The sequence below is a fragment of the Heliangelus exortis genome, chromosome Z (assembly GCF_036169615.1).
Source record: "Heliangelus exortis chromosome Z, bHelExo1.hap1, whole genome shotgun sequence".
NCBI classification, from domain to species: Eukaryota; Metazoa; Chordata; class Aves; order Apodiformes; family Trochilidae; genus Heliangelus; species Heliangelus exortis.
In genome coordinates this window covers 26,346,671-26,358,804 of record NC_092454.1, presented here as the reverse complement: position 1 = coordinate 26,358,804, position 12,134 = coordinate 26,346,671, and the positions used below count along the sequence as shown (strand labels likewise).

Here is a 12,134-nt window from a genome sequence, read left to right as displayed (position 1 = left end):
CTATTTGTGCAGTATGAAAAAATAAAAATATCTCCTATCTGACACATTCTTGTTTATGCTCTAATTCCCTAGTTAGGATTCACAATTCCCATCAGTTTTAGAGGAAGTTAGGGTTTCTATTGTAAAGTCAGACACAAAACCCACAATTACCTGAGTTAGTGAACCATTCAACACCACCTAGTAGGACCTGTTCATCTAATTTATCTTTCCAGAGCACATGCATATAACTTCTGGCACACTTTGATTTGTTATCAACTCCATTCATAAAAATATTTGTACCAAAATAGTAAACATGGACAGATCAAAATACATGTTCATGACTAGCAGATTAGTTTTGAAGAAATTTTGCATACTAACCAATAATTCCATGACTAAATAGTTAGAACTTGGCATGACCTTGACCTTGTGTTTTCCTATAAAATCACAAAGTCCTTCAGTTGTACATCCAGATTGCCAAAATATTCAAAGCAATGAATGTAGGGCATGTTGGGAACAGAATCTCCTGAGTTCAAAATAAGACCCTTAGGCCAGTCTTAAGCACATGGCTTGCTTTCCTGTATGATTGTGACATTTTAGTACCTGAATGTTAGCAGAGGCACCATCAACCAAAGTTCTGTGGAGCATGGTGTGAAATATAATTCATTGCCTAACTTTCTTGAAAGGAAATTATGGTAAATTACTTAAGACTGAAATATTGAGAAATTTGGAAAAGAATTTACATCTTGAGTTTCACTCCTTGCTAATGCAGGTGCTTTAGTGTGGAAAACAATGGTAAAACATTAATGTGAGACCTTTCCTAACTTACACTGGTGCTGTGTGAATGTCATTCTGATATATTTACTTATAATGTTTTCTGTCATACTTTCATTGTCTAAGAGACGTGAGTTGAAGCTTAACTCTGTAACTCTCACTTCTGGAACAGCATTTATTTGCAATAGTGGTTACACAGAAGACAGTGTGTTAAATGCTGGTCCAAGTAATGGTTCAAGAGATTAACCTTTCTGCTCAAGTCAATTAAAAAGGCACAGTACGCTTAACATAAATTCATGGGAATTCATTTAATTAAAAATGCAAGCTATAGTTTTCTACTATGGGCCATGCATTTAATTATTCTCAGTAAGTTAGTGAAAACCTGCAAGATTACCTTAGTCAACACTTGATGAGGTTAAAACCAATTTAAGCCTAGCTCTGTAGTTGATTTTAAGATTAAATTTAATACAACTGGAATGCAAGTTCATCATTTGTTGATAGTTTATGAGTTTTTGAAAATTCTTGATTAAAAGTTAGGAGTTTGATTTGAATAAAATCTGTCAGTTTCTTTTCAAATGTCTGTATTATTTTTAGTGGTTGGTTTTTTGGGGTGGTGTTTTTGTTTTTGGTTTGATTTTGGGTTTTCTTTGTGTGTGTGTGTGTGTTTTGGTTTTTGGTTTTTCTTTTCCTAGAGTGGAAGTAAATAAATTAAATGAGGAATTCTTGTTCTAAATTAGGTATAAAAACACTCAGGTTCACCCAACTGTTGGTAGTCTGGGCACACCATATTTCAACAACAGCTTGTGATTATTTTTTTATTATTATTATTTTTGTGATTATTTACATATCTCTGAAATTTATGCATTTAGACAAACAAAGTCTATAAAAAGTAATCATAAAAGGGAACATGGGTAGGGTCAAACAAAACCAGGAATATTAGTGTCTGGGAAAATACAAAGGACAAAAAAATACTCATTGTACCCAATTGTACCTAGGGAATAAGTGAAATTCCTACAGCTCAGGGACCACTTAACGCTGTATTGCAGGTCATAACGTTTCCTTTTCAGTATTTCAGGACTCGTATCAAGAAGATATGAAGCTGTGGAAGTGATAGCTATGGAACAAATTACACAATTTTGTCTAGCTCTATAGGCTTAAACCCAAAAATTTAATTTTCCCTTTAACCATAATATTATAACTTTCTCACTACAGAAAGAGATGGTCAGAATATCTGCCTGAACTAGGCAGTAAAAGGTTAAAGTGAAGTTGAAGGATTCCTTTGAAACTGGTGAGCAGATCTGCTCCCTTAAAGGCACTTGTGTGTGTACGTATATTCACAGGACTCAGTCCATCTTCCCACTTTGGTTAAGCAACCCCAGCATGTCATAAAAATTAACAAAACAAAGAAAAAAATGTCTTAATGATATAATCCTTCCTAGATGTAGCAGATGAGTTCAGTCATGCCACATTTTACATTGCATTGGTGAAAATTTAATCTGTCCCTAGCAGCTGCCAAATATCCTCCGTAGAGTGTTAGGCATGCTTTTCTTTGACATGTGTTGTCTTCCTCACACACCTGCTTTGCCACTGTCAGAGACAGCTCTGGTTGAAATAGACTTGATATGAGACAAAAAGACTGCAAACACTCTCATTCTTACACTATAACATAGCCATAAAAATACAATGTGCTGCTTCTTTCAGCCTAGTGTTTTATATTATTATTGTTGTTTTTATCATCATCATCATGAATAGTTCTTAAAACTAGCACTTCCTCCAGCTGCAACTGAACAGCTGCAACTGAAATATTTATTTCATGTGAAGGAGACTGAAAACTGAAGTGTATTGTATGCCTGGACAACTGCATGTTACAATCCAGAGTGTAGTCAGCTCTGCAGATGGCAATGGTTACTTGCTATCAGTAAGTCAAGACTGCATTTCAGGGGGCTTTTGGTGGAAGTTTTCTTGATTTGTATCTGGCACTACCTAAGAAGAACTTTGTTCATGATTGTCCTTCTAGGGCTGTCTTTTTCTTAGTTCAACCAGTGTACTCTGCCTTTATGTAGAGTAGTTTTAGAAGCAAATCTATACTCTGATGAGTGCTCAAAGATTTTTTTCTTCTCTTTTGGTTTTTTTTTTTTTACAAGAATCAAGCTGAAGAGAGTTTCTAACTTAAAGAAAAAGAGCCAACCATAACTCCCAACCATCTTCATGAGCAAGTTTAGGGTGGAAGTGCAAAAGAACATCTCAGAACTGTGAAACAATATTTGATAGGCAGTAGGAAAGATTTGAGTTAAACTTCGGATGTTAATCCTTTGGTTTTCCTCTTTTGGCCCTACTCAATCATTTATACATAGCATGTCTGACAAGTGAACTCCCTACAGTCACAAAACACAGTTTTCATCATTTACAGAAGTGGATGCTGTCAGAATGCAGAACCCTCTGCAGCAGGAGCAGTGAAGAATTCCAGAATACTAGTTATTCTGAGTTTTATTTTTTTAAGAACTAGTATGAAGCGTGTTTGAACAATAGAAACCATTCTTGCTTTCTAGGTCCTAAATCACAAAAACATCTTGTCAAATTATTTTCTGACCTTTTTTTGGAAAATGTACCTTGAGTCAGAGACTTCATATGAGAAGCAAGAACAAAGGAGATTTTTAAAAGGTTGCAGAGTCAGTATTGGGCTTGTCATGAACAATAATAAATGATGTCCATTTAGAAGCTGAATGCAAAATTTTCAGTTCAGCTGTGGATTCCATGAAGCTGTGCTTCCCTTCAGCTCTGTGGTTTTCTAAAGGATACATTTTAATCATGATTTATCTTTTAGAAAACAAAGGCCATTGAGATGCAAGCTGGCAATTAATAATGAAAGTTTTTTATGGTGGATTTTCCTGTGACTGGTAAGGTTACTTGCCCTTACAGCAGAGTATGTAAACAATCCCAGTCCTGGCAGCTGATGTACAAGTTGCTATAGTCCTGAACTGTAGCTATGAATGTAAATGTAGCATTAATTCAGTCAAGTCCTATAACCTGTATAATGCAAGTTCACATAGTTTTCATAATTCTTCTTTCTGGTACTCTTGTATTTCTCTCCCTTAAACCGTTTGTTTTTTGTTTTTTTTCTTTTTGTCCCTGCACCAATTGATTCCATGCCCAACCATTTGTTAATTTTAGGAACTTGGAATGCCAAATATAATGTTGATGAGTCCACTTTATAACTTAATAATGAGCTAGCTGGTTAGTAAAAGCTGTGTCATCTCTTTTTGTTATTTGCTGGTTTTTGTTTGTTTCTCATCTTTTTAAAAACCTTGCTTCCAGCTGCCAGAAAAATAAAAAATAAAAATTTCTGATATGCTGTCGTTGACCCTAGAAGTATCTGAAACACTAAGAAAAATAAGAAAACTATGATGCTGACATTGTATTTATAAAATATTTACATGCTTATTTCTAAAAATGTAGTGCTCTTCGTTTTCCTCTGTAGTTATATATGGCTGCAGATCTGGCACTGTGCTCATGCTCAGTGTGTGACATAACTGTGAAATGACCCTGTCCCTTGGAGTACTACATTTTGCTTTGTATTCTCTGACAGTACACTTTCAGCACTTTCTTCAGAGAACACATGTGGTAACTGCAGAAATACTTTGAAAAGTGTTTCAAATTGATAAAGTTGATCTTTTCATAAACCACTGACACAAGAGAATTGTATCTGAAGACTTTTTAGACTTGACTTGCTGTGGTAAAGGATGGCTGGTGACTGCTGAAGTGAATAAGCCAAACTGAGGTTTGAAAGGTTATGTTGTCATGGTTATTTGTAGTATCATGTAATATCACATTGGTCTGTAGTGTTTTACTGTTTCACTAGAACAGGCTGGGGGCTGCCCAGCTGGAAAACAGCTTGGCAGAGAAGGACCTGAGGATCTAGGACAGGACCAGAGGCAGTGGGCACACACTGGAACACAGCATATTCCTCCTGAACATGAGAAAACACTTTTTTTTTCTGAGAGGGTGGCTGAGCACTGGCACAAGTTGCCAAAAAAGTCTGCTGGCTTTCCACCCTTGGAGAGGTCCCTTCTGTTATCCCCTGCTCTGTTGCACTAAGATAGGATGCAAAGTTGATACTGAAGAGGTGCTACTGGATATTGTGAGTTGTTATAGTATGTTTTACATGACTAAAATGTTCTGTGCTAGTTTAATTGGATGCTTTTCTATCTTACCTGAAAACTAGCTGCTGACCATTCTCCGCATGATGTCTGGTAGCTTTGTTTTGGTACAGGTCTGCAAATCAGTACAGATTTATAAGAATGTGCAAGTCTCCCTTTGCTTGATTTAGAAGAATTTAACTGTTAATCTGCATTAGGTCATGTTTGTGTGTAAGGCTGAAGTGCCACATTGTAGGGGAAATTCTGTTCTACTAGGAAAAAAGAGAGCAAATTTGAAAGGCAAGGAGGGTCAAGAGACAGAGGAAGAAGAAACCAGGCATGTGCAGTATTTATTATGGAGGCTTTTGTTAGATTACTCTTCTTGAATCTAGACAATTATCTGACAAAGGTAACAACTGTCTGTGAAAGACCCGATGATCAGTTTTATTCATAATTGCTATTATTTCACTCAATCCTTGCAATCAGGTGCAAGTGGCATTCTTATTTCCTGACACACTAAGAAGGTGGTAGACTAAAAAGCAATGCAAACAAATAAAGTCCCTTCAGGCCGGTGCTGTATCACTTTGTCACTAGTACAGAGGGACAAGTAACCGTGTGCCTTTGGCTTTTTCTTGTCTTTCGTAACGCATCCTGACTGTCTCACCATCCTCTTTGTGACTTCACTATGTGTCATGAAACGTTGTATCATCACAGTAAAGACACTGTTTACAAACCCTAAATTAGCAGAGAACACACACTGCATGTGTTTTCCTTTCATCTTTACTGCTAATATTTGTTTTTAAATAAATGCTTTCTATCACTGCTCAGATTCTGCTGCTTGATCCTGTGATGAAGTCATAATCCTGAATTTTTGTCATCGTAGTTGGTTGCACATGGCTGATAGTAAAGTTCAGACTTTGTACTCTCACACAGCAGCAATTTAAAGATAAAAACATAATTTGTATGTATAACAACCATGTTTTCTTGATGATACATCTTTTAGGATAACTAAGAAAAATAGTGTTTAAGTCATAAATTCGTAAGGAACATTCAGACTTCAAACCTATCACAAAAGATTATATTATATATTACACTAAAAATTATAATTTAATTACTTTACATTCCAAATTAAAAGTGAGTTTCATTTTTTCTGAGGTCAGCTTGAAAGTAGCAACAGTATAATTACCTATTTTTGAGAGTTAGGTTCTTTCCGGGATTGCTCAGAGGTTCTGGGTATTATTTTTCAAATTTATTTTGCAAAATTGTTTTTGGAAAAAAAAACCCCAAACACTTCTTTTGATTTGAAACATTCTGCACCTAAAAAAATAAAGTGTGAAAAAAAGAAATAGTAAACAATATCTTAACAATTTTTAAGCAAACAAACTTAACTCTTAGTTTTACATCTGATTTTTCTCCTTGCAAGTTGCAACAATATAAAGTAGCCCCTAGCAGGAGCATATTATTTCCCAAATTTATCAGAATTCATAATAATTAAGTGCAAACTGATTTGTCAGAGGTGCACCCTCCATATTCCCCATTTAATCTGGATTTACATATTTTGCTGGGGGAAAATTACTGGGTGGTTTGGCTTACAGAGCTTTCATTTTGGTGACATGCTTGCTGGCAGCTTGATTCAGCATCAGTTGAACCCAGTGGGGTTTTCAATCAAGCCCTTAGTAATCTCTTCAGCAAAACAGCTTTAGTTCTCTGCTCTCCCACTGTCTGAGAAGGACAGGTGCACAGCTGCAAGCTGCTTCGCTCAAATTCATCCTATATAAAATGGAAGTAATGCAATCTGATAGGTAGAGTGATGTATATCAGCCCAACTAATGAAAGGCTCATTATTCTTACCTTAGAGTGGTTTGCAGACCCTCAGTCTAACTGGAATAATAACTATAGCTTGAATTTAAAGGTAACCATGGTGATCTTAAATGTCCTGTACATATGAACCAAGAGACTGCCTACTCCAGAAATGGCCACTGTAGTGCACTTCTGCACGTCTGTCTCATTGGACTGCAATGTATTTTGCTGTTAATTAGGTTTTGAAAGAGCCCAAGGCTTCAGACAATGTTTAGCACAGCAGCAAGCAGCTTGCCTCTTGCCTCGAATGGACCTCTGTGTTTGTCTGCTTCATAGATTTAATGACCTCTATTTCCTCCTCCATGTTATCATTTAGAAGGCTGAATTTCTGCGGATTCTGTAACCTTGCAAGTTTTGATTCCTTCAGGAACTTTTCCTTAACTATGTATTTCTTGCCTGTGGGATGATGACCAGGATATGTTTGGTCTTTTATTCTAGAAAAGAAGTATCCACAGACAGATTGTGTGTATGTTCATAGCAGAGCAATTTATGCCATGCAAACTGCTTTACTTCATATCTGTATAGCACCCTCAGAATGTGTCCGTCAGGGCACCTCTAATTAAATGCTTACCTTACCAGTCTGGCAGGGAGCTGAAATCTCTTTGCTTGTAGCCAATGATTCTTTCATAGCTGTGAAACTGTAGCAACATCTTTGAGAATTTTCATGTCAGATCACATAATGACAAAATAATTTGGAGTAGAAGGGAGTTAGTCCAACTTCCTGGGTTGTGTTGGAGGTCAGTCAGGGTTGCTAAGGGCCTTTTCCAGTTAGAACCTGAAACCCTCTGAGGACAGACACCGTACAACCTCTCTTTGTGAGCTCTGCTACTGCTGGACTGTCCTTATGGTAAAAAGTTTTGTTCTTAAATCTAATCTGAACCACTCATTATAGCTCATGCCTGTTGTGTCTCATCCTCCTTCCATGCACCACAGAGAAGAACCTGGATCTATCTTATTTGACTGTTTACTCAGCCCTAAGACATCATATACATTTTACTATAGGCAAAGGAACCCAGCAGAGTCAGAACCATAATTCCAGTGTGGCAGCAGCAGGAAAACTCACACTTCTATCAGCTGATAACTGAAAAAATATTTTGTCAAGCAATATATCATAAATTTTACAACTGAGCTCACATTAACTCATGTCATCTGAAGACTATGTGATCTGTAAGCTTCTGGAGCATTTTTTGTCAACTTGAGGACTTCCAGTTGTTCATATTGTTCCAGAACCATGGATTTGAATAAGAAACCCGTTACACTGTAGAAGAGACAGATGCTAGTTTTAATGTCAGAAGAGAGAAATAATTTGAAGCTTTTCTAGATAAAAAATTTAAAAAGGGACAGAGTCTGTCACTGTTTCTGCAGTGACAGGGGGATCTAAACCAGGTATTGTGAAGGCTGATGTGAGCCTCATGGGAATAAGGTGGCAGGTGCAACCTACAGTGACTGGTCCAGATGCTCCATGCATCCTTGGTATAGACTACCTCAAAGGAGGTGATTTTAAGGACCCAAACAGGTACTGGTGGTCCTTTGGTACAGCAGCTGTAAAGACTGAGAACACAGAATGGCTGCATGCTTTGCTTGGCCTTTCAGATAATTCTTCTGTAGTGGGGTTGCTGAAAGCTGAAAACCAGCAGGTGCCAATTGCTACTTCAATAGTGCATTGAAGACAACATCAGACCAACAAAGAGCCTGTGATCCCCATTCACAAGCTGGTCCAGCAACTAGGGAGCCAAGGAGTGATCAGCAGGACTCTCTCACCCTTCAACACTCCTATATGGCCAGTGCCAAAGCCTAATGGAGAGTGGAGGCTGACAGTGGATTACCATGCCCTGAATGAGGTTACTCCACCACTAAGTGCTGATGTGCTGGACATGCTGGAACTTCAGTACGAGCTGGAGTCAAATGCAGCCAGGTGGTATGATACTATTGACATTGCTAATGCTTTTTTTGCTATTCCTATAGCACCTGAATGCAGGCCACATTTTGCTTTCACCTGGAGAGGTGTCCAGTACATCTGGATTCGACTGCCCCAGGGGTGGAAACACAGCACTACATTCTGCCATGGACTGATCCATGATACCCTGGAAAAGGGTGGAGCTCCAGAACATCTGCAGTACATCGACCACATAATTGTGTGGGGTGACACAGCAACAGAAGTCTTCAAGAAAGGTAAAAAGATAATCCAAATTCTTCTAAAAGCTGTTTTTTCTATATAAGAAGCAAAGCCAAGGGACCTGTGCAAGAGATACCATTTCTGGGGGTTAAGTGGCAAGATGGACATTGCCACATCACAATGGATGTGATAAACAAAATAACAGCTCTGTCCCCACGAACTACCAACAGGGAAACTCAGGCCTTCTTAGGAACTGGAGGATGTATATTCCTGTTTACAAACAGATTAAAACCTCTCTGTGAGATTACACTTGATATTTATAGTTACAGCTTGAGAATGTTACGCAGAACCAAGGCCACTGCTCAGTTCTGAGAAACATCTTATGCTTCAGAAAGAGAAAAGTAGTAACCCTCCTCTAAGGAGGGTCTGAAACCCTCCTTTAAGGAGGAGCAGACAAGATAAATGACCAAAATTGACCAGGCGGAGTATTCCATCCCTTATGTACCATACTTGGTATGAATTTGAGGATCACAAGGGTCAAACCCCTTCACCTTCACCCTTCACCCTTCACCCTTCACCCTTTGGCCCTTCTTTGCCTGTCCCTGTTTGCTTCAGCATCCTGAGAGGATTCTGTCCATTCATCTGCCTTATTTCTCTATTCCTTTTTACTATCTGATAGATCTATTTAAGGATAAAACAGAAATGTATAAGTAGTGGGAAAGCATCCTGTAGGAAATGGGAAGGATGCCACATCTTGTGTGTGTTGTCTGAACCATCCACTGTCACATGGACCACCTTCCTTTCAGAACATAGAGAAGTTTTCACAATATATCAGTCTCTCCTCTGTTTCTTGGCTATCCATTCCAGAATGCAAAAAAAGTGGGATCTAGTAAGCCTCACATGTTGGATTCAAATAGCCAAGAGGTGGTGGTGAGCAGAAAGTTGAATACCAGATGAGCAGTGCACTGGTGTAAAGGACAAAGTTGACACATTGAATAGAATTTTTCCAGAAAAGTCAGTGAAATTATATATAAAGAATTCAAATTATATAGAAGTAATTCTATGTAACACAAAGCACACGAGTTTTAGGAAGCATAGAAGGTCTCAGTCAGAATAATTGATTTACATGAAGCCGCCCTGTATTAGACTTGTGTTTCCCTCTGGTAAATTCCAGTTTTTTTCCTCTCCTCTGAGAATAAATCAGTGCTAAAGGAAACAATCCAGAAAACCTGTTTAAGAGTGTATTGCATGCCACTTCTGGCAGTAGTATTGGTGCTGGGGTAACCCAGCTAGGATTGCATTAATACACAGCAACTATGGTGCCTTCCTCAGGTGTGCTCATAAAAGTATTCAGTTAAACTGTGGACTTTTTCAGTTAGTGAATCATTTGCATTTCATTTTGGACCTAATCCGAAACTCATTTAAACTGTACAGGTTTTTATTGACTTCAAAAACTGGGGACGAGACTTATAGCAGTTGATACATTCTATATACCTAGGAGAGCTTATAAATTGTAGGCAAAATAAACTGATTTCCAAAATAGGGTATCCAAGCAGATAGAAAACCAACTCAAAAATAGTGTATATTGGGGAAAAAAATGATTCCTTTATCAATAATATCTTTTTTTTAAAAGGCCTTGTAGGAACTTCTTAGAAATAATGTAGAAATTTTTGTAATTGAAATGTGAAAGACTAATTAAAATGTATTGCTTCTATTTCCAGCGCTGCTGAGAAAATATTCAAATCAATTTAGAAAGTTTAGGCTGTAATAATTTAGAATCTTAATCTTAGAACCCAAAGGACAATCATTTAAAAGACTAGAAATTCTAGCAAAGGGAGGTCAAGCACACTGACAAAACAGAAGTACTGTGGTAAATGCATATATGCTAAGAAATATACATATAAATATATTGAACAAGCAAATGTAATTACTACTTTGTCAGAAATGATCATATTTCATAATACATTGAAACCAGGGCATGCATAAGGACCTAAAAATTTTTGAGTTTGAAAAACTCTTAGCACATGTCAAAACTGATACTCCTTCGCATTTTGCACAAAATTAGATGGTAAATAGCTCTCAGAATCACAGCATCTCTGGAGATTTGAAAATAAAGTTTAGATATGTACTGCAAATATATAATCCAGAAGTTCCAACCCAGTGTTCACTGTTCATAATGATGGAGCTCATCTTTCAACAGGGGCATTTGTTGAGAACAATCATGGTAAATATTGCAGTGTTTAAGCCCCTTCTTGCAGAGTAGGTGGACACATCCTCAGTAACAGCAAAATGCCCACATACATTACAGGTTACTGGTCTGGGTACATATGGTTCGGTACAAAACCTGAATACTCCTGAGGAAAATGTCCTTAACTTCTGAGTTTGCCTAGCCTCAAGTTTTAGTCACACAACTACACTGACAACTATCCAGAAAAAGCACACATACCTAATCAACAGTGCTCTGGCAACAGAATAATTTTACAGTCAGTTATCCTGCAGCAAGGGTTTTTCTGGTGATACAGGTTGTACTCTGTAGGCACCTGATTCAGGGGATACAGGTAAAACATTGCCTTTGCTACAATCAGCTATAATACTTCCTAAACCTCCTTCTACCTACAAGCCTTCTTAACTGTACATGAAAAAAAAAATCAATATGTACTCCAAAATAACAAAACCCGGGTCAAAAGTTATCATAAGAAATGCATGGAAATCGTAATCTATAATAGTCCACATTTCATCTCAGTCTTCAATCAAACATTAATAAAACTAGATTTGTGTTTCAGAAAACGTCGGTATTTTATCACTCAATAGAATAAAGTGATAGGACATGAGGAAAATGAGTTCAATTTGTTAGGAGAGGTTCAGATTAGAAATTGGGAAAAATTTCTTCATTGAAAGAGTGGTAAATCATTGGAACTGGTTGCCTAGGGCAGTGGTGGAGTTGCCATCCCTGTTCAAAAAACAGGCTGTTCAAAAAACAGGCTGTTCAGAAACAGGGTGTTCAAAAAACAGGGTGTTCAAAAAACAAGTAGATGTGGTGCTTCGGCAGATAGAGGCTAAGGTGGTATGGGACTGACAATGGGACTTGATGATCTTGAAGGTCTTTTCTAACCATGATGATTCAATGATTCAATAACTCTAATAAGCCTATTCAATACTTCTGGTAATTCTTAGTATTTTAATTCCAAAATATTTTAAAATATAATTACAACTGAATGCTCTACCCCAGTCTACCAAATTGCTAGTCTCTTCCCTGAAATTTTCAGGTGATT

General features: G+C 37.4%; 2 long non-coding RNA genes across 2 annotated transcripts in view; one reads left to right on the top strand and one right to left on the bottom strand.

Moving 5' to 3' along the window:
- Positions 1 to 12,134, top strand: part of LOC139789667 (uncharacterized) — a 41,921-nt gene that overhangs the window by 6,008 nt on the left and 23,779 nt on the right. The gene's annotated exons all lie outside the window — the stretch shown is intronic.
- LOC139790099 (uncharacterized) lies at positions 3,222 to 6,250 on the bottom strand. Its single transcript, XR_011723384.1, has 3 exons — positions 6,073 to 6,250; positions 4,962 to 5,158; positions 3,222 to 3,538 (listed from the first exon to the last, which is right to left on the bottom strand). It is a non-coding gene; the product is annotated as an uncharacterized lncRNA (long non-coding RNA).